At 43.9% G+C, this 27,590-nt stretch overlaps 1 long non-coding RNA gene across 12 annotated transcripts; it reads left to right on the plus strand.

The window, feature by feature from the left end:
* LOC125541465 (uncharacterized) lies at positions 1-27,138 on the plus strand. Of its 12 annotated transcripts, XR_015616201.1 has the most exons (7): positions 3-331; positions 1,410-1,487; positions 24,949-26,007; positions 26,100-26,171; positions 26,334-26,396; positions 26,472-26,551; positions 26,797-27,138. It is a non-coding gene; the product is annotated as an uncharacterized LOC125541465 (long non-coding RNA). The 12 variants fall into 12 exon arrangements; XR_015616199.1 differs by having other exon boundaries at positions 1-331; positions 26,100-26,396; positions 26,472-26,695; XR_015616200.1 differs by having other exon boundaries at positions 2-331; positions 24,949-26,171.
* Positions 27,139-27,590: the final 452 nt, after the last annotated feature.

Below are 27,590 nucleotides of genomic sequence, written 5' to 3' on the forward strand. Positions count from 1 at the left end.
GGACCCTCCCTCGGCGCCTCTTTCCCCAACATGAACCCTGGCTCCCTCCGTTTTCCCCTCTCTCACTATTCTCCACCGAATCGATCCACGCCCGAGACCAAAGTTGCCGCCGCCTTCGTCGATCCCGCGGCCACCGACCTTCCTTCATCGCGCCAAGACGTCCAGGAGCTCCGCCATCATCGTCTCCTTCGCCCTCACCTATGGGTTCGATCTAGGACCGCCCCAAGCCTCGCCATCGCCGGGCTTCTTCACCATGGCTGCTGCATCTCATCATCGGCATCGATGCATCCGGCCACCCCCGCACCTCCTCGACCTCACCGTCGAGCTCGTGGTGAGCCCCTCCTTTGGATTCCCCCTATAGCGCCCTCGATCCGTCGCCGTTGTAGTCGCGCTCGTCGAGGCCTCCATGGCCGGTGCTCGAACCTGCGTCCACACACCGTTGTGTGCCGGCGCTCACCGCGGAGTTGACCGCGGCCCGCGCGCGCTGCCTTCGCTGCTGCTGTCGTTGTCGTCTCTGGCCACGCCCGCATGTGCTGGGCTGTTGCTGATGCTCGTTGGCGCTGCTGCCACAGTTTCCCTGCTACTGCTATTTGCCGCCTGCCGCCGTCGCCGCTGCTGTTGCGTTGCTGCCGCGCCTAGCCGCGCACGTCCCGCTTGCATGCGTCCCTCCCGCACGCAGCCGCTCCTGGCTAGCCATGGCCATCGTGGCCTTTGAGCCATCCGTGTTGGCCCTAGAGTGCCCAGCCGAAGGGCATGGCTTCAGCCATTGCCAAACACGCTGGCCACTAGATTAGGATTAATATTATGTAACAATCGTACTAATCTTAGATGCTACATAGAGTATGACTTAGGGGCCCCACCCCTAATTAGACTAAATAAACAATCTGTTTAGCAAATGACCCTATGACACCTGGGCCCCACTGCCTAGATTTGACCAGTCAACCCAGTCAAGGTTGACTGTTGACTCTGCTGACTTAGCACCCCCTGACCCATTTTCATACATTATACTAGGGAGCCCCTGGGGTGCACTTAGCAAATTGCTATTTTTTCGAATTAATGATAAACTCAAAAAAATCATTTAAACATTGAAAATTAATACAAAATAAGTCATAGCTCGGATGGAAAAACTTTGTACATGAAAGTTGCTCAGAACGACGAGACGAATTTGGATATGCAACTCGTTCGTCCGCCACACATCACTAGCATAGCAAACACGCAACTTTCCCCCTCCGGTTCATCTGTCCGAAAATGCGAAACCCGGGAATACTTTCCCGGATGTTTTCCCCTTTCGTCAGTATCACCTAATACCGCGTTAGGGCATACCTAACACCGTGTATTACCTCGTTATATTTTGTGATTCTTTGTTTGCTCCGTATTTACTGTTTCTTCCACCTCTTCTTCTCCGGTAGACCCCGAGACCGTTGCTGATGACACTGAGTATGACTACGTCACCGACGACCCTTCTTCCTGTACAACAAAGCTTCCAGGCAAGCCCCCCCTTGATCACCAGATATCGCCTACTCTCCTCTATACTTCTTGCATTAGAGTAGTGTAGCATGTTACTACTTTCAGTTAATCCTATACTGCTGCATAGCCTGTCCTTGCTACTACTGTTGTTTCCTTTACCTGTTATCCTACTGCTTAGTATAGGATGCTAGTGTTCCATCAGTGGCCCTACACTCTTGTCCGTCTGCCATGCTATACTACTGGGCCATGATCACTTCAGGAGGTGATCACGGGCATATACTATATACTTTACACTATTACATTACCTGTGATACTGTTCGGAGATGGGGGCTGAAGGGGCAGGTGGTTCCATCCAGGTAGTGGTGGGCCTAAGTTCCCGACGGCCCCAGACTATTACTTTGAGGCAGAGCGACATGGCAGGTTGAGACCACCTAGGAGAGAGGTGGGCCTGGCCCTGGTCGGCGTTCGCGGTTACTTCAAAATAACACACTTAACGAGATCTGGGTATTTGATCTGAGTCTGGCTACTGGCCTATACGCACTAACCATCTACGCGGGGACAGTTATGGGCACTCGACGTCGTGGTATCAGCGAAAGCACTTTGTGACGTCAGCGACTGAGCGGCACGCACTGGATTGGAACGTAAGCCTGCTCTTGTATTAAGGGGGCTAGTTCTTCTTCCGGCAGCCCTCGCAACACGCAGGTGTGCAATGTGTGATGGGCCCAGACCCCTACGCCATAGGATTTAGACCGGCGTGCTGACCTCTCTGTTGTGCCTAGGTAGGGCTGCGACGTGTTGATCTTCCAAGGCCGGACATGACCCAGAAAAGTGTGTCCGACCAAATGGGATCGAGCTTGTTGGGTTATGTGGTGCACCCCTACAGGGAAGTTAAACTATTCGAATAGCGTGATCTTCGGTAACAGGACGACTTGAAGTTGTACCTTGACCTTATGACAACTAGAACCGGATACTTAATAAAACACACCCTTCCAAGTGTCAGATACAACCCGGCGGTCACTCTCTAACAGGGCGACAAGGAGAGGACCGCCGGGTAGGATTATGCTACACGTTGCTACTTGGTGAACTTACCATCTACTCTCTTCACCTGCTGCAAGATGGAGGTTACGAGGAGCGTAGTCTTCGACAGGACTAGCTATCCCCCTCTTATTCTGGCATTCTGCAGTTCAGTCCACATATGATACCCCTTTTGCCATTTGATACCAATGCATACATTTGTAGTGTAGCTCCTTGCTTGCGAGTACTTTGGATGAGTACTCACGGTTGCTTTACTCCCCCTTTTCCCCCTTCCTTTACCCGGTTGCTGCGACCAGACAATGGAGTCCAGGAGCCAGACGCCACCGTCGACGACGACTCCTACTACACTGGAGGTGCCTACTACTACGGCAGCCCACTGACGACGACCAGGAGTAGTTTAGGAGGATCCCAGGCAGGAGGCATGCGCCTCTTTCGATCTGTATCCCCAGTTTGTGCTAGCCATCTTATTTCATCTTGTTTAACTTATGTCTATACTCAGATATTGTTGCTTCCGCTGAATCGTCTATGATCGAGCTCTTGTATTCGAGCCCTCGAGGCCCCTGGCTTGTAATATGATGCTTGTATAACTTATTTTATTTGTAGAGTTGTGTTGTGATATCTTTCCGTGAGTCCCTGATCTTGATCGTACACGTTTGCGTTTATGATTAGTGTACGATTGAATCGGGGGCGTCACAAGTTGGTATCAGAGCCGACCGCCTGTAAGAATCCCCTTTCCAACTCCTTGGCCGAAGTTGAGTCTAGTCATTGCAAAACCTTACTAACATGGCTGTGTGGCCTATGGACCCACGTCGCCATTGGGTGGTATTAGGATCTTTTATTCCTCATCTATACTCTGGGACTCTGATCTCTCTTCTATTCGGGTTTAAATGGTTTTACTAACTCTAACATTAGGATTTCGTGATCACGTCCATCTGGAGTTCCCCTTATTGCAGATGATTGCCTGCTGCACTAGAAGATTCCGAAGATAATCTCCGTTGTTCTCTCAAGACAGTTGTGTCCACCGCCTTTGCAAATTCCCTACCACTATTGTATCATTATGGATAACTACATACGCTTGCCCTTTCAAATCCCATTGATCTTGTTATTACAAGATACTCCGAAAATTCTCTCTATTGTTTCGAGAATACTTTGTGCCTACTGCCTTGCAGTTCTAAGCCACCTAAATACCCCTACGGATAATTCCTCGCACTTATCGAGTATCCGCCCTTCCCCAGTTGTTTATGTGTTTCACTTAAGGTCTTTAAAATAATATTCGATCTTCGGAAAATCCTTAGCACTTATTGCTCTTGAAATTCTTGCTTGCTTGCATTATGGTTAAGCCCATAAGTATAGTAATCTTATTGGAAGCCTTTGTCACTATCATTTTGAGTCAATTACTTTAATATGTTGCGAATGCTCGCAGTCCCCAATCAGTACCTAGAATTCATCCTTTCGGCTCAGACATCATTTTAAACATGAGTTGGATCTCGACCAACCCAATTGTCATCGATTGTACCCCTAAGCTTACTCGACTTATCCATCCTTAATCAGAGCATTTGCTTCTGATCCCTTGATTTGGAAATCATAATTCCTTTGCAATTGAGCTTTGAGTTAGCCAGTTGTTTCTATAATCCAATGCCTTTGCATGGTTTCTTCCTCTGATAGAGTACCGATACTCGCAACAGCTCCGTTGTAGAACACAAACCCCTTGTTGGATTATTATCCGATGGTGTCCTTCATATTCAACAACCTTGTGAGACTTTCCATGGGTATATAATGCCTTTGGTAATTTGTATCCTCTGCCTTGATAACCGTACTCTACTTTCGAGCTTGTATTATTTACTCCGAAGTTTGTGGTATATGTTCCTAAGATGCCCCGATGAGTTGAACCAACGCCTTCCCTAACCTGTTTGAACCCATAAGATTTCACGGGTCATACCTATCTGGTATTGCACCAGGTAAAACTTTCAACAACTAATGTCATTTTTGAAACACGAGAAGTGAATGGAAGGTTCTGCATTAAAGAAGTGGGAATCGACCTTGAACTTAGTGTTCATGCCCATGGACCCGATGTGGAACTTATCATGGAAGCTTCTTGCAAAACTTTTAATCAGTTGGTTAATTCTTTCGGTGTCTTTAAATTGGATCCCTTGCAGCTATGGTTTCGGCCATATTAATATTCCTTGATTCCTTTTCTCGGACAAGTTAAAGTACTTGTCTTTTGCAGATCAATACACTTGTCAACCCTCTATTTTGCTCTACCTCTGAGTATTACCCTCTGGTATCTCAATTATATCCCCAAACCATGTTGCTTATTATGAACCTTCATCAAGTATTATTCCTCACCGATTCCAAATTTTCCTGGTTCCGAGTTGTTAGTCACTCGAGGACACCGATAATTAAATCAGTTCCGCACCATGATTAAACAACTCTTAGTAATCTCCTTTACTCACGAGTTTGTACTCAACCATGTCATTCCTAGCCTGCTCGGCTATATCATTATCATGCCTATTTTAACTGTGCTACCCGGTCCTTATTCTCGGAGCACCAATTTGTGACGATAGCTAAGCTTACGTCGATCTTCCTCATCATCCCCTTTCACCTTAAACAACAAGCTTGATTTCGAGTTTGTGTCGTACCCATGGTTTCAAGAACTTTTCGCTTCATCATTCCATTGACTTGATGTCATCACTGATCGGTTACATCTTCTTGAAACCTCTCGACAAATTTGTCGTGATCATCATCAACATTTTGACTCCTTCCAAGATATCAAACGAATTCATGATGATTAGTGATATCCTCATCCCTTGGTAATTTGATTTACCATCGAGAACATCCATACCTTCCTTTCATCACAAACTTGTACATGATATGGATGCAACTTTCTATCTAGCATGTATTATGATCTACCATGAAGTATTACTATCTTTTATGTCAATGATGTTGTGAGAATTTCAACACCTCTTACAATTCTTGATAAAGTGATGCTTCTCGCCATCACCATTCTTCTTGGTCCCCATGTTGTTTCTAACCGGAAAACCGACAACTGAACTATGATGTGCGACTTCAAAACTTCTAGCAACCCTATTGCTTTGAAGTTAATGGTCAATATTTCATTCTTAGACCATTGGTTATCGAATCACCATTCTAACATCGATCATTCTACCTAAGCCCATATTTCGGGTGCACCTTTAACTGTGTATGTTTTCCTCAAGCATACCTCATTACATCATTTGATCTGGCAAATGTTATCTCCTTGTTCACATAAGTGTGGAAATCCATCTTTTGAAAATCTCAATGAATTATCGCTGAGTCAATCAGCCACCTCCTCACCTCCTTGATTTAATGATGAACTCTTGTCTTGGAACTTGCTTCCATAGTTCATTGCCCGAGAATCTTATAATGTCATCTCGTCAATCGCGTTGCACCTTTACTTTCTCATGCATCCCGAGTCTGAGGTATCCTGACACCAAATCAGATCTGAATCTCGGTCAGATATGATGGTCGGAACATTTTCCAAGAGTTATAAATGTTGTTCTTTATATGGCCCGATAAGGTGATGTCATGCCTAGCACACCTGGCTGGATGACCCATTGTTATAGTTCTTCCATTTTTTTTGCAAGTTTAGCCATTCTTCCATAAGAAAATGGTAAGACTTATTCTATGAGTTGTTCCTGATGGATCCTTTGTGTATCCAAAGTCTGACCTTTGCCTGAAGACCATGTCAATGCTATCTCGAAGCATGTCTGTGGTACTTCGATCTTCAATTAGAACATTTGAAGCACGATGCTAAATTTTCTTTATAAATTGTCCAAACATTGTTGTATGGGTAATGTCATGAAGTTTCTATCCCCTTACCTAAAAGGTTTTCTACCTTATATCATGTCATGGATATCATACCCTACTTGTCCGTGGGAAGGATATACCCCTGAAATATGTGTTTAAACACATTTTCCTTTCCATTGTTCTGTTTAATTTCATAATCATATTATCCTTTCCATTGTTTGGTTTGACCTTTCTTGAGGTCTAAATGATCTAAGCAGTAATAATTCACTGCTTATGTAAACACCTCGGTGTACAACTTTGTTAGTCAGACCCTATTACTATTGTTGATGACATTCCGGTAGCCATCGATGGACGAGAACCTTGCCTATTGGTACGCCTCGTTCAACGAGCAGGAAAATGGTTCTCTTCGTCCCTCGCCCTTGGTACCGAGGTTATTGTCGACATAACTGATAGGCTACCCTTTGACATGCCTTGCTATCATAACCGTGCAAGATGTCTCTGCTCTTTCTACTTTTTACCCACATGGTGGGCCCATAACCCACAGTTCCACAGGATCGAAACCTGACTCTCCTGTACACCCTATTGCCAAAGTTATTCCTCGCGCTTGGCTTCAAATGTAATTCGCGGGCGGACCACATACCTAGTGATCTATTCTGGTATCAGACGAATACTTATTCCCATTGCTCTGAATCCCTTTCACACTTTGTTTCAGGCGATGGACGCTTGCCTATGCGCATGAAACTTCTATTTTGCACCTTCTTACTTTGCTCTCGATAATGTCTTAAGTTTCAAATCGAGAGTTACTTTCCGCCACCTTCCCTAATGTTATCTACCAGATAAGCAACACTGTAGCGACCCGTTCTTCTGGAATATCCCCTTATCCTTTCATAAGTACGTTGGAGTTCCCGAAGAAAGGATGCCTACTTCATCATGATGACCCGAAGCAGAGAAATGAAGACATCAACTTAATGGATCAACCTCTTCGAGAAGAGCAACTAAGACCAGGAAGATCCGTTAGAATTTCGTAACCAGAGCTTTCGCCCTTACTCTCCTCTTAAATCTCGGGACGAGATTTCTTGTAGTGGAGGATAATTGTGACGCCGAGATAATTAATCTACAGTAATCCCCTATTAGTTATGCCAAGTCGTCATCATTAACTTGCTAATAGTCATTTTGATCCAAAACCTATTCCTATTTAAAATTCAAATAGCGGGGAAATAAAACTTCTTCAAAATTAAATAAAAGTGTTCATGTTATTGCAAGTAATCCCTTAGTATTTGTCATGTAGAAATACTACTCAAAATTGGATTTTTAGTTTGACCCTAGCAATATTTAAGTGGTCCAACAACTCTAAATATGACCTTTTAAAAATTAAACAAAAACCTATTTTTTTCCCAATGTTTTGAAACTTTGTGTGCAGCCTTGAAATAATACCTTGTATTTCTATGCCAAGTTTCATAACTAGATAAATTCATCTGCTATGAAAGAGAAATGGAAAACAAATAAATAAATACAAAGAAAAAAGGGAAAAGCTAGCTAGCCTATTGTGCCTATGGGCTCTACACGTACAGGACCTAACCCAGCCCAAGTCATCTTTCATCCCCAACCTCGTGTCGTGGACACTGCTCGTCCGTCCAGTGCGCGGATGCCGCGTTGTCGGCTATCCCGCGGTCATAGAGATGGATAAGGACCCTCCCTCGGCGCCTCTTTCCCCGACATGAACCTTGGCTCCCTCCGTTTTCCCCTCTCTCACTATTCTCCACCGAATCGATCCACGCCCGAGACCACAGTCGCCGCCGCCTTCGTCGATCCCGCGGCCACCGACCTTCCTTCATCGCGCCAAGATGTCCAGGAGCTCCGCCATCGCCGTCTCCTTCGCCCTCACCTATGGGTTCGATCTAGGACCGCCCCAAGCCTCGCCATCGCCGGTCTTCTTCACCATGGCTGCTGCATCTCATCGTCGGCATCGATGCATCTGGCCACCCCCGCACCTCCTCGACCTCACTGTCGAGCTTGTGGTGAGCCCCTCCTTCGGATTCCCCCTATAGCCCCCTCGATCCATCGCCGTTGTAGTCGCGCTCGTCGAGGCCGCCATGGCCGGTGCTCGAACCCGCGTCCACACACCGTTGCGTGCCGGCGCTCACCGCGGCATTGACCGCGGCCCGCGCGCGCTGCCTTCGCTACTACTGTCGTTGTCGTCTCTGGCCACGCCCGCATGTGCTGCGCTGTTGCTGATGCTCGTTGGCGCTGCTGCCACAGTTGCCCTGCTGCTGCTATTTGCCGCCTGCCGCCGTCGCCGCTGCTGTTGCGTTGCTGCCGCGCCTAGCCGCGCACGTCCCACTCGCATGTGTCCCTCCCGCACGCAACCGCTCCTGGCTGGCCATGGCCATCGTGGCCTTTGAGCCATCCGTGTTGGCCCTGGAGTGCCCAGCCGAAGGGCATGGCTTTAGCCACTACCAAACACTGCCAAACACGTCGGCACTGGTCGGCGTTCGCGGTTACTTCAAAATAACACGCTTAACAAGATCTGGGTATTTGATCTGAGTCTGGCTACTGGCCTATACGCACTAACCATCTACTTGGGGACAGTTATGGGCACTCGACATCGTGGTATCAGCCGAAGCACTTCGTGATGTCAGCGACTGAGCGGCATGCGTCGGATTGGAACGTAAGCCTGCTCTTGTATTAAGGGGGCTAGTTCTTCTTCCGGCCACCCTCACAACGTGCAGGTGTGCAATGGGGGATGGGCCCAAACCCCTGCGCCATAGGATTTAGACGGGCGTGCTGACCTCTCTGTTGTGCCTAGGTAGGGCTGCGATGTGTTGATCTTCCGAGGCCGGGCATGACCCAGAAAAGTGTGTCCGGCCAAATGGGATCGAGCGTGTTGGGTTATGTGGTGCACCCCTACAGGGAAGTTAAACTATTCGAATAGTCGCGATCTTTGGTAACAGGACGACTTGGAGTTGTACCTTGACCTTATGACAACTAGAACCGGATACTTAATAAAACACACCCTTCCAAGTGCCAGATACAACCCGGCGGTCACTCTCTAATAGGGCGATGAGGAGAGGACCGCCGGGTAGGATTATGCTACACGTTGCTACTTGGTGAACTTACCATCTACTCTCTTCTCCTGCTGCAAGATGGAGGTTACCAGGAGCGTAGTCTTCGACAGGACTAGCTATCCCCCTCTTATTCTGGCATTCTGCAGTTCAGTCCACATATGATACCCCCTTTGCCATTTGATACCAATGCATACATTTGTAGTGTAGCTCCTTGATTGAGAGTACTTTGGATGAGTACTCATGGTTGCTTTACTCCCGCTTTTCCCCCTTCCTTTACCCGGTTGCTGCGACCAGATAATGAAGTCCAGTAGCCAGACGCCACCGTCGATGACGACTCCTACTACACTGGAGGTGCCTACTACTACGTGCAGCCCGCGGATGACGACCAGGAATAGTTTAGGAGGATCCCAGGCAGGAGGCCTACGCCTCTTTTGATCTGTATCCCCAGTTTTTGCTAGCCATCTCATGTCATCTTGTTTAACTTATGTCTGTACTCAGATATTGTTGCTTCCGCTGAATCGTCTATGATCGAGCTCTTGTATTCGAGCCCTCGAGGCCCCTAGCTTGTAATATGATGCTTGTATGACTTATTTTATTTGTAGAGTTGTGTTGTGATATCTTCCCGTGAGTTCCTGATCTTGATCGTACACGTTTGCGTGTATGATTAGTGTACGATTGAATCGGGGGCGTCACAGCAGTCTTGGATCGTGCGCCCTTTGAGAAAGTCATATTGGTTGCGGTGCACGATTTTGAGCACGATTCTTTGCAAATGGTTGGCCAGGAGTTTAGTTATTACCTTAAGACAACAGTTGAGTAGTGTAATAGGCCTGTATTCATTAACTGTTGATGGCGCATTTACTTTTGGAATGAGAGTGATTAGCCCTTCATTAATGCTCTCTAAGTTGAGGTTTCCCTCAAAGAACTGGTTGCAAAGCCTGTAAAAGTCCTCCTTGATCACTTCCCAACAAGTTTTCAGAAATATGCCTGTAAATCCATCAGGGCCCGGGGCACGGTCCGCCAGCATCGATTTGATCACCTGGTCAATTTCATTCCTGGTAAATGGTATTGTGAGTTCATCAAGGCCATCGATCTTTTTGATGAGACTGGGCAAGTCGAATTTCATGTCATGCTTCATTTCCGTTCCAAGTCGCTCTTTGAATGTCTGAAATATAATGGCTTCTTTGCTTGCATGATCCTCCGCACAGAAGCCAGAGTCCGTCGTGAGGGAGGCTATGTTATTTCTGCGATATCGCTCTGACGCCATTGCTTGAAATTTTTTGGAGTTTTCATCGCCGAATTGAACCCAACGAATTGTGCAACGTTTATTCCAGTATTGTCTTTGATAGGATATGAGTCTTAATAAATGCTTCTTGAGGATAGTTCTGAAATTTGCTTCCGGTGTAGTGAGAAGTCTCCTGTTCTCCAAACCATCAATTTCTAGGAGAGCCCAATTAGTGTTCTCAATAGCAATTGATAACTTTGAGATGTTCTTACTCCAACTTTTGAGTTCATGCCGAAGGTGCTTGAGCTTTTTGTAGAGATTTGACGCCATGTTCAGAGAGTTGGCAGGTATGGCCCAGGCCCTTTTGACAGTATCTAGAAACCTTGGGTGATGGATCCAATATGATTCAAATCTAAACATCTTGGAGTGTGGGATTTTAGTTTCAATATTGATGACACAAGGAATGTGATCTCATACAGGTCTGCCAAGAGGTTTAACAAGAGTATTTGGGTATGAAGTGGTCCAATGATTACTAGTGAAGAACCAACCAATTTGCTCGAGGAGGGGATCAGTTTGCATGTTGCTCCAAGTGTAAGTTCTGCCCTTGATGGGAAGTTCAATTAAGGCCTGTGATCTGATGAAATCATTAAAAGTTATCATGTCTCCAAAATGGCCACCTGGTTTGTTACTCTTCAGGTGTTAATCACATAGCGATGTGAACTAGATTGTTGACTCTAGTAAACCCTTTGGGTGTTAGTCACATGGAGATATGAACTAATCACATAAAGATGTGAACTATTGGTGTTAAATCACATGACGATGTGAACTAGATTATTGACACTAGTGCAAGTGGGAGACTGAAGGAAATATGCCCTAGAGGCAATAATAAAGTTGTTTTTTATATTTCCTTATATCATGATAAATGTTTATTATTCATGCTAGAATTGTATTAACAGGAAACTTAGACATGTGTGAATACATAGACAAACAGAGTGTCACTAGTTTGCCTCAACTTGACTAGCTCGTTGAATCAATGATGGTTATATTTCATAAACCATAGACATGAGTTGTCATTTGATTAATGGGATCACATCATTAGAAAATGATGTGATTGACTTGACCCATCCGTTAGCTTAGCATGATGATCATTAGTTTGTTGCTATTGCTTTCTCCATAACTATACATGTTCCTATGACTATGAGATCTTGCAACTCCCGAGTACCGGAGGAACACTTTGTGTGCTACCAAACATCACAACATAACTGGGTGATTATAAAGGTGCTCTACAGGTGTTTTCGATGGTGCTTGTTGAGTTGGCATAGATCGAGATTAGGATTTGTCACTCCAATTGTTGGAGAGGTATCTCTAGGCCCTCTCGGTAATGTACATCACTATAAGACTTGCAAGCAATGCAGCTAATGAGTTAGTTTCGGAATGTAGCATTACAGAACGAGTAAAGAGACTTTCCGGTAACGAGATTGAACTAGGTATTGAGATACCGACGATCGAATCTCGGGGAAGTAACATACCGATGACAAAGGGAACAACGCATGTTGTTATGCGGTTTGACCGATAAATATCTTCGTAGAATATGTAGGAGCCAATATGAACATCCAGGTTCCGCTATTGGATATTGATTGCAGACGTGTCTCGATCATGTCTACATAGTTCTCGAACCCGTAGGGTCCGCACGCTTAACGTTCGGTGACGATCGGTATTATGAGTTTATGTGATTTGATGTACCGAAGGTAGTTCGGAGTCCCGGATGAGATCGGGGACATGACGAAGAGTCTCAAAATGGTCGAGACGTAAAGATCGATATATTGGACAACTATATTCAGACATCGGAAAGGTTCCAAGTGATTCGGGTATTTTTCGGAGTACCGGGGAGTTACGGGAATACGGGGAAGAAGTATTGGGCATCATGGGCCAATTGGTGGAAGAGAGGAGGCAGGGCGCGTGGCCCCCCTAGCCCAAACCAAATTGGACTAGGGGGCCGGCCTCCTTTCCTCCTTTCCTTCCTCTCCTTCCTTCTCTCTCTCCTCCTTCCTTTCCCCTCCTAGTGGGAGTTGGAAAGGGGAGTCCTACTCCTACTAGGAGGAGGACTCCTCCTCCTAGCGTGCCCTGCAAGGGCCGGCCGGCCTCCCCCCTTGCTCCTTTATATACGGGGGCAGGGGCATCCTAGAACACACAAGTTGATTGTTCCAAGCCGTGTGCGGTGCCCCTGCAGCATAATCCACCTCAATCATATCGTAGCGGTGCTTAGGCGAAGCCCTGCGTCGGTAGCAACATCATCACTGTCATCACGCCGTCGTGCTAACGAAACTCTGCCGTGAAGCTCTGCTGGATCGGAGTTTGTGGGACGTCATCGAGCTGAACGTGTGCTAAATTCGGAGGTGCCGTACGTTTGGTACTTGGATCGGTCGGATCGTGAAGAGGTTCAACTACATCAACCATGTTCTCATAACGCTTCTGCTTACGGTCTATACATAGATGATACTGTCCCCTCTATTTTTTGTGCATCACCATGATATTGCATACGCGTAGGATTTTTTTTGAAATTACTACGTTCCCCAACACTTGTACCCTTGGGAGGGTCTTGTAGATAGCCAAGCTTCTCAGCCTTTTTCATTTGTAGTTGTCTGTACTCAGACATGTTTATGCTTCCGCTTGTTGCTTGTATGCTCTGTATGTTGGGTCATGAGACCCATGTTTGTAATACTTGGCTCGTCTGAGCCTAATGATTAAATACTTTGAGTTGTAGAGTTTCGTTGTGATGCCATGTTGTATTTGCACATATCGAGCATATTGTGGGTATGTTTTGAAATGCTTGGTATGTGTGGGATCCGACAACCTAGTTGTTTATCCTTGGTAGCCTCTCTTACCGGGAAATGTCTCCTAGTGCTTCTACTGAGCCATGGTAGCTTGCTATTGCTCCGGAACACTTAGGCTGGCTCACATGTGTCCTTCTTCGTTCATTTGTCTGTTCCTTCAAGGAAATGTCACGCGGTGTCTACCGGAGTCCTGTGAGCATGCTACAGCCCAGATTCTCTGGAGTCCTGTTAGCCCAGCTGCTACAGCCCGGATTCACTCGCTAATGACCGACACATTCGTTGATGGGTCATGTATGCATGTCCCTATAAGTTAGTGGCACTTTGGATTCATGACTAGTCATGTCGGCCCGGGTTCTTTGTCATATGGATTCTAGCGACACTATCATATACGTGAGCCAAAAGGCGCAAACGGTCCTGGGCCCGGTAAGGTGGCACCCGTGGGAATACCATGCATGAGGCCGCAAGGTGATATGATGTGTTACATGCTAGATCGGTGTGACTTCGGATCGGGGTCCTCACAACCTATCATTGGGCGCCAGGCTACTGGCCGAACTGTCGTCCTCGCTGTCGCTCGACATGGCTGCGGTCGTATAAAAACCGCGAGAAACTGAGATTGAAGAGTGTGTGCAAGTGTTTAGCGCGGCCTACTGAGGACGCTGAATATGGTGGACACTTAAGCGGGGTACGCAGAGAAGAGTAAACGCCAATTGAAGCAGGGGTTGACGTATTATCTAATCGCTGACATAATCAACCGCAATTATTTGTACCTAGTCGCTCCAAATTCCTGAGGTTGTGCAGGACTCCTATTGGCCGATTTCCTTTTTCAGGACAAAAACAAGGAACGAGTTTTGGGATTATGCATTAGTACCGGTACGAACCGAGTAGGACAGTTGGCAAGTAATACATTGTGCTCTTCTTATTGATAAAGCCTGTAATAATCAAACTACAAAGGAAAAGAAAAAAGACAAAGGAAAATATTTGCACGAATCTTCGCGTAACATCAATGGCATAGGACCTAGATGTGCATTACTTAGAACACATCTAGATGTGCTTTAGCAATACTATCAAACAAAACCCCTTATCATCATTGCAAATAGCGCATAGAACATGGATAATGCGACAACCACAACTACACATGCTAGTTCCTTCTTGTCTCTTGCTTTCATCTGTTGCCTGTGATTGATTCTTTCTTGCTTGATCGTACTAATTGTACATTCCAGATCAGCCCGTTTCTTCTTTAGCTTTACATTATCTTTTGCGAGCTTGGTGATAACACTCCGAGCCCTTCCATGCCATTTTTTATCCAGCCAATTAACAAAGGCACAAGCCTCATATCCCTGCCAACGTTAAATAGTATTCAGGATGAGCGGTGGCATTAACTCAAGTAAAATGATGAAGTTAGCACTAACCTCTAAGGGGCAACTTTGAAAATGCCTGCCAATGTCAAATCCCTCCATGCGTACACATCGAGCGGGAGTGTGCCCGTGCACACAACTCAACTTTTCGTACTTCTAGGTGGCGCAAAACTCAGAGTCGAACTCGTGTTGCGGGAGTCTGGAGTCATACTCCAGATCCGGTGGCAGATCTCTTTCCTGATGTGGGGGGGGGGGGTCATTTAAGATGGATTTAGCAAGGAGCTACTTAATTTAGACATGCTAAAAAAATATCGGGATAGATTGGATCCTGACAGGATGATTCAAATCTATAGTAGACATGCCTTCTGATGACCTTCGGCAAGTGCGTGGTGGCGACCGCCGTCGTGGCGGCGATACGAGCAAGAGCAGCCACACCGAAGCCATCAGCACCACTCGTCCGCATTCCCCCAATGTCAGCGCCATGCGAGGGAATTTGGAGGCTATCTATGGATTTGGCGGAAATGGGGAAACTGTGGGGATAAGCTAACGGTCGGGAACTACTTATGGCACTATATGTTGTATACGGCACACCATTTATACATGTCGTTTGTGTTACGTATTACAACTTCACACACGATTTCCACACCAAACCATGTGAGAAGACAACGTAGGTGAGACACAGTTGTCATTACATAACCGTATGTGATGTACTATCCTGTACATATAATTGAGTTTCAGTGATACCGTGTAAATAGCTGCTCTGCGGATATCCGTCAAAAAATAAAACAGACACTCTACATATAGAGATGGCGGCGGCGGTCTAGGCAGCGGCTACCGGAGAAGAGGTTAATCATCGGTAGGTGGGCGGTGACAGCGTCATAGGAGGTCAATCCTCGGTCTAGGGTGGGAGATGGGAGGAGCTCAACCATCAAGGTCAGTAGTGGCGTGATTGGAGCAAATCCATCGCGGTCGATGGCTGGATTGTGGAGGTCAAACTTTAGTCGGCAACCACACTAAGCTTTGCTCCTCGACCCTGTTGTCTTGGCGTGCCGCCGCATCGCGCTTCTCTGTGTACTGGGTGGAGGTCACCGCGCGACTACGGCTAATTAATTAAGGTATTCTTTTTAGGAGTGGCTTAATTAAGGTATTCAATTCCTAAGGGTAGTGTTGTACTAGTACTCTGCGTGTAAATTGACTGGCAATTAATTTTTGTCATTATATTGCACGTCTGGATAACAATATGGATCGCCCTTAGTAATTATGAAAATAAAACCTTGTGGTTTATGCACGCATCTTTGGGCAGCGGTTAATCCCTGTATTAATGATGTTGTTTTGTTCTTAATTACCATTCGTGTGTTGCAGATGGGACGATCTCGATGGGTGAAGAATCAGACAACTGCATATTTTATTAGTCGCATGACAGAGTTCATGAATTTGGCTGATAGTACAAAGAGGCGAATTGGTGATGTGGATTACATCCTATGTCCATGTACTTATTGTGTCAATATAGAGTCACATGAAGTTGCATATGTCCAGTGGCACTTAGTCTCTCTGGCATTCATGGATGGATATACATGTTGGACCAGAGACGACGAAGAGGAGGTCGTGGATGAAGATACCCTGGGTTGCGAGATGCCAAACCCAGATCAGTGTCACATGGATGTTGAATCTAACATTAGGGCAGAGGCGTCAAGCTACCATTGGAACACCAGAAAGCTAGAACGCCCACTAGAAAACCAAGACATCGACGCAGATGGCGACGATCTTGATATGCCAGATTTTTTTGCTATGTTTGCAGATTTCTACGGACCAAAAAGGATATGATTGGGGCCAGGGATCTGCTAACCATTTCTGCGAACTCCAAGAAAGAATTGTATCCAGGTTGCAAAAAGAAATATTCCAAGTTGAGTGCCACCCTAGCGCTTCTCATATTTAAAGCAGCAAACGGTCTATCAAACAAGGGCTTCATAGAGATGTTAGGTCTTTTCAAAGAAATTCTTTCGGAATATAATGTGCTCCCCAGAAGCATGAATGAAGGAAAGAAAATTGTTTGCCCATTGGAACTAGAAGTATAGAAGATACACGCTTGTGTGAATGATGTATATTGTACTGTGGTGAGTACAAAGATTTGCGTGCATGTCCCACATGCAAGCATGCACGATACAAGAGCATGAGAGCAATGGACAAGTACAAATTGGATGACAAGATCAAGACAGGAATCCTGTTCAAGGTTGTTTGATACTTTCCTTTAATTACAAGGTTGAGACATTTGTTTGCAAACCCTAAAGAGGCAAAGAGGTTGCGGTGGCATCATGATGAGCGAATTGCGGATAAGTATATGAGGCACCTGAAAGATGGGGCTCAGTGGGAATTAATCGACAACAAGTTTCAAGACTTTGCCAAGGATCCTAGAAGTATAAGGCTCGGGCAGTGTACTGACGGGATGAATCCTTTTGGCGATATGAGCACCAATCACAGCACATGGCCAGTGCTTCTGTGCATATATAACCTAGCTCCTTGGTTGTGTATGAAGAGAAAATACATTATGATGTCAATGACTATACAAGGCCCAAAGCAACCTGGAAATGGCATCAACATTTACTTTCAGCTACTTGTAGAAGAACTACTGACAATGTGGATAGGTGTGCCTGCTATAAAATGTTATAATGCTTACAGAAAGAAGATTTTTGATCTACATGCAATGCTGGTGCACACCATTCAAGATATGCCGGCATTAGGAAACACATCGGGGCAGAAAAAAAGGGAGATGTAGGGTTTGTCACATGCATGGATAGGACAGCTAGCAGATTTCTTCTCAACTCGCGCAAAACAGCGTATTTGTGTCATCATAGGTTCTTACAGAGAAATCACCCATACCGAAAGATGAAAGCTAAATTTGATGGTACGACAGAGGTAGATGAGACCCTATGATGGGAAGTTGGTCCAGAACATGACTAAACAAATTAATGTTGTGCCTGGTAAGAAGCACGCTTTGACGGTGAAACAAACACCCAAGGGTCAAGTGTTCAAGAAGAGATCGATGTTCTGGACATTAACTTACTCGGAGATTCTACATGTACGTCACTGCATCGATGTCATGCATGTAGAGAAGAACGTACGTGAAATCATCCTTGGTACCCTTCTCAAGATTAAAGGTAAAAGAAAGGATAGTGATGGTTCACGGCTCGATATGCTTGCTGATCAATCAAAATGCAAGAGTGAAGCAGAGGATGATGACAAATTCATCAAAGCTCGCCAGAGTTACAATTTCAGTACAAAAGAAGCAACACAGTTCTTCACTTATTTGTTGTTAGTTAAGACACCATCTTCCTACTCCGCAAACATCAGAAGTCTCGTGGATGTGAACTCAGGTAAAATGGAGTTGGGACACATGAAGTCACATGATTGCCACGTAATGTTGACACAAATCCTCCCGGTGTCCAGTAGGAATCTGATGGACAATGATATAAGAAACACACTCATTGAGCTCTGTGATTTGTTGAACCAACTATGGCAAAAAGTTGTAGATCCTGAAGAGTTGGATCATATGCAAGATGATATTGCAAGAATATAGTCCAACCTACAGATGTTTTTTCCACCATCATTCTTTGATGTCATCGTTCATCTCACTGTGCACCTAAGATAAAGTATTGTGGTCTTGTGTTTCTTCGCAACATGTATCCCTTCGAGCGGTTCATGGGAATACTAAAGCACTTTTGTCAGAACCGAAACCATCCAGAGGCAAGCATCCTACAAGGTTATACCATGGAGGAGGTGGTTCATTTTTTGAAAGCACGAGTGCTCCCTGGGTGATTTTGGTAACTAATGTCAACATATCTCTTGTTGGACTAATACTTCTATCTAGTATATTTCAGATAAGTTCAACAGTGGAGTGGCTTGGACAAGAGGATGTGGAACCCCTTCAAAATGCCAAGGAAAGAAGATTGGCAAAAGCTCAAAAGCTCAAGATTCTGCATTTTCATTTTAGTGACCCAACATCACATTGAGTCCATAGGAAAAGCTAATACTACTAAAAGGGGATGAGGTGTTTCTTAATGTCTTGCTTTCTCAAAGTGCTTAGTGATATGCTCCAAAGCCCTCAACCACTTTCTCAGTTCCACATATGTACCAAACCAAAAGTCAAATTCGGCCCCACGGATTTGATCTATCTGGCGCCACCGAGTTCTTTTGACATAGCCACTACCAGAAACCCTAATCAATTCGGTCTCACCGATGGGATCTCGGTCTCACTGAGATGGGCTTGCAAACTCTCTGTTACCTGTTGCAATAATTTCGGTCTCATCGAGATATGCAATCGGTCCCACCAAGTTTTCTTGACATTGAGAAAGGCTTTGAGATTGGAAAGATAGATTCTACTCCTTTTACTAAAAGGTTAATGGAGAATTATTTGTGTGCCAAATTTATGTTGATAATATCATATTTGGTTCGACTAACCCTCATTTTAGTGAAAAGTGTAGGAAGCTAATGTCGGAGAAGTTTGAGATGTCTATGATGAGTGAACTCAAGTTCTTTCTTGGGTTGCAAATCAAGCAAACCAAGGAGGGTACCTTTGTTTCCCAAAAAAGTATACCAAGGACTTATTCAAGAAGTTCAACATGTAAGAATGCAAAGTTATGAATACACCCATGACTACTAGTGGACATCTTGACTTGACTAAGGATGGTGAGCTGGTTGACCAAAAGGTTTATCGCTCTATGATTGCTTCATTGTTATATCTATGTGCCTCCTGTCCCAATATTATGCTAAGTGTGTGCACGTGTGCACGATATCAAGCGGCCCCCAAAGATTGTCATCTTAAGGCTGTGAAAAGGATAGTGAGATACTTAATTCATACACCAAATTTTGGCATTTGGTATCCTAAGAGGTCTTCTTTTGATCTTGTTGGCTACTCCGATTCGGACTATGCTGGTGACAAGGTTGATAGAAAGTCCAGTTCGGGTACTTGTCAATTTCTTGGTAGATCTATTGTGTCTTGGTCCTCCAAGAAACAAAACTCGGTATCCTTATCCACCGCCAAAGTGGAATACATTGCCACCGGTTCAGGTTGTGCTCAATTACTTTGGATGAGCCAAACTCTTAAAGATTATGGGATATATGTGAAACATGTCCCATTGCTTTGTGACAATGAAAGTGCTATTAAGATTGCTCATAATCTCATGCAACATTCTTGAACTAAGCATATCACTACTAGGGAAAACCTTATACATAGAACTTTAGTAGTAGCGCATGTCACACTACAACAAGAACCCCCCTCCAGCAACATATCAATGCGTTGTGGTATCTTCATATATGCATTGCAATGGTCTACACCAACGGATTAATATGCGTTGTCGTTGGTGGCATTGGAAGTATCTACAACAACATATATGCATGCGTTGGTAAACGGCGTGTAGAAGCATTGTTATGTAGCAACATATAGACCTAGAGCCCAACAATGTTTCATATGCGTTGGTGGCAACTCTAGATCATTGCAACAACTAGAAGCTTCGCTAAATAGCCTAAACAATTAATTATTTTTTATATATTGTGATCCATAATTATTAGGTACCAGTGATGGTGCATAGGAGAAGCAATATAATAAATAGAAAGATCTCATATATTAAATCAAGCATTTTGCATTACAAAGAACATTGTACAAAGATTACAAGAGATGAAACTATCTAGTAATAGCCCGATTCTTGACCTTGCAATCAACTATAATGTTTGAAACATTGATCCTAAGAATGACATTCTAACTATCTTGTAGTAGCTCCATTCTTAACCTTGCGCTCAACATGTGATCCATGCATCGTCAATTTATCTGGGTCATCTACAAAAATAAGAGATTAGTTAGTTATAGTAAGGAAATCAGGTAAATAGAGAAGTAAAATGTAAAGGAGCACCATACAATGTGATTTGCCAAAAATTAATATTTATATACAGATCTGGTTAATAAACTGAATATAAGAACGTCTTTGAAATGAAATTTATTAAACAGCATTACCGATTATGCAGCCTGTATCGAGTACAATTTGTTTTGCATCTTACATCAGCTCGAAACTAATATGAATTATCATTATCTATATTTAGTTTCCAGTCTATTAAAAAGGATCGAAATGTAGAAATGGAAACTGCAGATATTTGCAATGTCAGTACGATCACCCAACAAAGAAATAACAATAATACACACATTCGATAAGGTCATCGCCATGCTATGAAATATAAGCACAGAGACTTTGAGTCTTCTTCTTTACTTTGTAAACTGATGATATTATGTTTCAGTTAATTGCAATGCACATGTTCTGAATATCTATGACTCCTTCAGATAAGAAACTGCATATCAAAACACTGATTCACGCTTACTTTGTTAACTAACGACATTTTACTACTGATGCTTGGGATGATTCATTAGTCATGCTTGCTATGGTGTACCCAGTGCTAACAATTTGAAAATCTCCAAATAATCTACATCATGCAAGACTTCGTAAAAACAAGACCTAGGAATTACAAAGGCACACATTATAATATCTCGATCCATGAAAAAAATCTCAGAGCCTGCAGAATCAACGACATGAAAAAAGCATCATCGGCTTTTGGACAGTGGGAGTTATCCACTCATTTGTAAAAACAAGACATGCATAATGAAATAAGAAACAGAAAGGGGAAAGAGCGCTATGAACTATCTAATCCACTTCTGCTTGTCATGCTATCTAATCCACTTCTGCTCATCATCACACCTACTCTTAGCCCCTGACTCGACCTGGAAGGAATCCACGATCTAATTAATATAGACAAGAGCATGTTCTAATCAGTATACAAGAGAGAAAGTCAGAGAATAATTCATTGCCAGCTTGGAAACATGAACCTACCAGATTGAGCCTACCATAGGAACTCTGGTTTCCGTATGATCTTGCACCACCACACCGAGCAGAGATCAGGACTCAAACTACAAGCGGAGATTCCGTGGAAATCAGTTGGGTCCACGGACCTGACAACAACAAAATTAATATATAATGTTTAACAAGAAATATCTATTGAGAAAAACAAGATGCAATATTCTACCTGAATTAACACATACAGACAAGTGATGAATCAAACATTCTTTCTGAACAAGGGGATGCAAATATTCTTCCGGAATTAACTAGATGGAGATTGTACTACATTCCTAGAAGAATTGCAATAAAATGATAAGAGAGATGGCGTATACAAAATTTGGGTTTTTCTTATTTTACATATACTAGCAAATATACCATGTACATTGCAATGGCATAAAAATAACCCCCCGACCACCCATTTTAGTCCCTAAATGTAACATCCCAAATTTCTTCCTTGTTCCAACCATATTATTCGGGTATTTGGGTGCTTAGAGTATTACGACTCGGATCAGCCTCTACAGGAGGAGCTCAGCTCAAAATCAGTTCATCCGACTAGTTTTTGCTGTTGGTCTGAACTGAACTAGAGTTGCTGCTGAAACAATTAGCACTTTGGATAGGAGCGTATGGTGGAGTACAACTTTTATTGTTGAACCTGTATTTCTACTAATAGCAAGGAAGAAGCTTGGTTAGCATTGGAATATGACTATTGTAAAATAAATTCATATGTACTGAGCCACTAACTATTGCCGACATTATAACTCTCTTTGTTGGCAGCAAAACATATATGTTACTTGCATGTTCCGGACATAAGCAAATGGATGTCGGCCACAGAGACATGTACACGCATCACTTGGAAGATCAATTGTCATGCTTAGGTCTTAGTTTATAGTTTTTTTGACATGGTCTTTGTATATAGTTACATACCTTATGTATAGGCATTAGCCCTTCAAGTACAAGCCCACCAGAAAAAGGTTGCTGAACTTGTATTTCTACATTGCTTTTTCCTCAAACTTAACTAGTTATTTTGTGGCTTATAGAGTACTATTATGTATAATGTCAGCCAACTTTCATGTTCCAAGTTCAGCTGGGGACATCATGACACACTCTCTTAACTAAAATGGAACCCCAAAACAAATCAATGTTGAATGTAAGTGCAGAACCATCATGTAGTGACAAGTCAGAATTGGTTACCCCTGCTCTTGCTTGGAGATGGAGGGGTGGAGGATCAATATCCTTTTGGTTGATAACCATGAAATTATTGTCACTTCCTGAGTAAAACCTGAATGCTTCAGAAACATGTGAGCACAATACTTGCCAAGAGAGAGAGAGAGCATGGGTGCACACTAAGCAAAATACCATATTTCTCCATTCAGTGATCTTCTTGACACAATCATCAACTTGTTATCTCTCTGTAGAAACCATCTTTTCTCTTCGTTCAATGTTTGAGAAGAAGATCCTGCATTTATTTCACTGAGAAACTTAAGTATCTGTTAAATGGTTCACTTTAGTTATGCGACTGAAATAGGAAATCTTAGTAGGTTTGAAATTAGCATGTGCTGCTGCGTGGGCAGGGAAAAGTTTGAGTGAGGATGTGATCCATCGATGTTGTAGCTTGTAAGATGCCGCCGATAAGGAAATACAAGGATGGGTGGAGTCAGCAGTGAATATTACTTTACCTTTTGGTGATACTAATACAGAATTGCAGATGCACGAGAGACAGAATAAGAACTGCTGTAGTCGATGAGGATGGGTGCGTCGTGCTTGCGTGGTCCCTAGCTTTGCGTAAGAACAACAGCGACATCTGCATCTGCAGCCGAGCAGAGGAATGACCACGACGACGCCTTCCCGAACACGAGGAGGATGGGCGGCAACGTCGTGTGTGTCCACAACACGCGGGGAAAGTGGCGAGGGAGGAGGAGTTGGCGGAGGTTCGTCAAAGAGCCGATGACGAAGGGACGGCGACCGTTGTGGGAACCCTAGCTGCTTGTTGTGTCTCGAATTTTTGTTGGCCTTTGGTGTGTCTCGCTTAGGATAAAGGAAGAAGAGGGGAACACCTCATGCGCGAGAGGTTAGCATCAAAAGAGACGGAGGTGGGTACGAAGTGGTTAGTGCTAAGTGGGGATGGTGGGATGTTCAGCCAAACAACACATTGTGTTATTTCGATGCTGGACATACGTTGCTAGAAGGTGGTTTTTGTTGTAGTGTCAAAAAACCACGCTGGTGCTAAGTAGCAGTAGCGCGCTGATGTAAACGACGCTACAGATAGAGTTGTAGCAGTAGCGCGCCTGAATATAAAAGAGCTACTACTAAAATTCCCACGGCTTAGCCGATAGGCTACACATAGTAGTAGAGATCTACGTCGAACCGCGCTACCGCTAGTTGCTTTGTAGCAGTGCTTTTACGCTGAAAGGCGCTACTACTAAAGGAAATAAAATTAAATGGAAAGCAAATAGAAAAGTAAAATAAAATGAAAGAAATAGAAAAAGGTGAAAGGAAAAAATAAAATGTAAAGACAAATAAATGAAAAAGGGGAAAAAAGAGAAAGGAATAGCAGTAGTGCGTATCGAGGAACGCGTTGTAGCTAGCTCAGTAGTAGCGCACTTCCTGGAACGCGCTACTGCTACTTCTGACTTAACCGCGCGGTTCGTTCTTCCCCACGGCCACTTCTCCCAAATCCAACTCCTTCGCTTTCGCCGCCGCCGTCGCCTGCCGGCCGCCGCATGCTCTCCCGTCGCTCTCCACACACCCTCGACGCCGCCCCGACCCCGACCTCGACGCCGCCCCTGACCCCGACCTTGACGCCGCCCTCCGCCGCGCGTCCGAGCCCCGAACCCGACCTCGACGCCGCTTGCCCCTCCCTCGCCGCAGGCACCCGAGGTGAGCACGCCTGCTCCTCCCCTCCCCTACCTCTGCCTAGGGTTCTTCAAATTTTAGTTGCATCAAATTAGTTAGGGTTCATCTATGGGTGGAAACGAATTAGATGCGGATATTATCGGATAAGGATGCGGCTCGGATGTTTTCTTAAATGATGAATAAACACTATTGTAATGCATAATAAAACGAGTAAAATTTGACCACTTATTTCACTTTTAAGTTGGAGAATTGGAATATCCGCTACCACTTTCCACCCCTAGGTTCATCAAATTAGATGGTAAATAGGGCAGTAGTTCATAGGTACTAATTAGTTAGTAAGAACTAGGTACTAATTAGGTACTAATTTATTTTTATTTATAGTAAGTTTATTTTTAGTAAGAACTAGTTGAATTAATAGAACTAGTTGAACATGTCACATTTGTTGTTATTTTTTAGTTAAAGCAATTTTTCCCGCATCGACATCGATGATGCCTATCCCGCATCCTCGTCGTCGACTCGGCGGAGGACACCTGCTTGACCAGATGGGCCATGCCCGGGACTAGGCTCCGCTGGGCTGGTACTGGGAGGCGCTACCTACCGGGGGGTGCAGCTTGCTAAGGAACCAACCCATCTTTGACCCAAACCTTCTTTGGTGGCGGTCGCGCGGGCCTTTGATGGTGTAGAGGCTTGAGGACCCCGTGGAGGTGGTACGTCACCATGTCAGCGAGGAGGACGCGCACAACCGTCGCTACTTGTTTGCATTGGAGCACAGGTTCTCAAATACCTGGCAGATTCTCCAGGGATCTCACTAGAGCTATGATCCTGTGATGGTTCCTTCTCTTTGGGTGTCCACCGCTCGCGCCGATACCCGTCGTGCGCTAGGGTTTTAGTTGTATTAGTGATGTTATATGTATGATAATATTTGGGATGTATTAGTGATAATATTTGACGATGTACGAACGCATGAGATGATTTACTTTTTCTTATTGAATGCATGCTAATTTGAATACTTATTTATTTTATGATTTGGTTTTGCTTATTGAATTCTCATGTCAATATGAGTCCTATAAGATATTTTGAAATGTATATCTTGTGTTGCTCAAATAGGATATGTGCTTGCCCAAGTGGCCAGTCAAGTTTGCAGGTTACACCTCCGAGTCGCCTATGTTTTGCCGGAGTGTTGATTCATTTCCGTTCCGGCAAATTTCAGGCGCTCGATATGTCCTATTTTAGCAAAGGTCATGCCGGATTTTTCCGTGAATTTTGGCATGACTTGTGCCAGAATATGTAGGAAATATCGAGTACCCCAGATTTGTGTGTTGAGTATCCTGGTAGTTTCCTTCGATCAATTTTTAATTAATGTTTCAACTATGAACATTGGAAATGTCTGACGACGAAAAGGATTTTGGTATTTGTGAATACTACGAAGACGAGCGTGACATGTGCAACAGAATCTTCCTAGATGATGATAGGCGCTTCAGCATCAAGCTGGACGAGAACTTCGAAAAGGATACAGTAAGTCACAATGACAAGTCTTTTTTCGTAATTAAGCATGCCATCTGCTTCATTTGCTTCAACTTATAATTTATTTTTTACTATTTTACTAGTGTATCCCCTGCCATGCAATAGCTTTTGTCTTGGATAAGATAGGTTTCAGTCCTATGAAAACTACTATGGAGGTAAAGAGAGTTTACTTGAAGACCGAGCATGGTTATACTTTCCATGAAAACTATACAATGCAAACACCTACACCTATTTTGAATGCAAAACTTGGCAAGCACTATGTAAGACTTATGCATTTGAGCCTGATATGTTTATCACCTTTGATATTCGTCTGGAAGACGATATTGAAGGTAATATCGACATCTGGGTCAATGTGCAGACACCTCCAGTTATACTATTGTGTGAGTTTCTCAACCATATTTATGTCTTTGATATTTTTTATTCAAAAATAGTTGACAACTAATTTCTATTGACAGCTTATTTCCATTCAAGCAAACATGTCCGGCGCTTGGTAGACATGACCGTCCACTGTCCCGAGGCTGAACAAAACTGCGAGGTGATAGGTCATTTTGTTTCATGGCTTGAGGATCTTCATACTTTCAAGACAAATTATTTTCCTGGACTTAAAAATCTTAGTACTCAAAACATGCGACCAATAGTGTTCGTATTGAACTACGGTCACATCTATTTAGGAAAGATGGTAAAATGTTCACTATTTGTCCTCAGTGCATCTTTTGCATACATTATGTTTTAAGCTAAACTTCATTGCTAAGTATGTTACTATACGATGTTCTTCAACAGGGACTCCCGATGAATGTTGTGCCTCATTGGATCGAGACTAAAGGTCGCATGCGAATGGTTAGCTTATGGCCAAGACATCCTAGTGCATTCAGGATTTCTAAAAGCGAGGAATGCTTAATAGTGAAATACTGGAGCAAAATTGTGAACGATCGTAGAGAAGTACTAGGGGCAGCAAATAGAAGCGCAGCCCACGATTAGGAGACAGGTTCATCTGCATGCTCCAACATGATGAAGCAGGAGTGGTACACATGTTTTATGCTATTTTACCTGAGAGAGAGCAACATGAGTGATTAGCTAGCTAGAAATGAGTTATGATGATCAAATAGCTAGTGTTGATGGTAATGACTATGATGATTATTATTAGCTAGCGTTGGTTGTGATTAGATAGCTACCGCAACTAGTGTTGGTGGTGATTAGCTAGCTAAAATGAGTTTGAAGATGATGATGTGTGCTACACTATGGCTATGATGATTAAATAGCTACTGTTGGTGGTATTGACTATGATGATGATTAAATAGCTTGTGTTGGCGGATTAGATTGAAGTGGAGGCAACATGTGGTGCACATTGAAAGTACTACTAGTCCAAACTAGATCAAGTTTGGATTAGTAGTATACTTTTGACATGCACCACATGTTGCCTCCACTTGAACCTAATCCACCTTCATTTGACACACTTTTATGAACATATTGATATAACAACCTCATAATTGGTATTATACCAAAATTTGTATAACGGTGTATAAATACACTAAAACTAAAGAAATGAAAAAAAATAATACTAGTAGCGATGGACA

The sequence above is a fragment of the Triticum urartu genome, chromosome 2A (genome assembly GCF_056163025.1).
Source record: "Triticum urartu cultivar PI428250 chromosome 2A, HENAU_Tu73, whole genome shotgun sequence".
Lineage (NCBI taxonomy): Eukaryota > Viridiplantae > Streptophyta > Magnoliopsida > Poales > Poaceae > Triticum > Triticum urartu.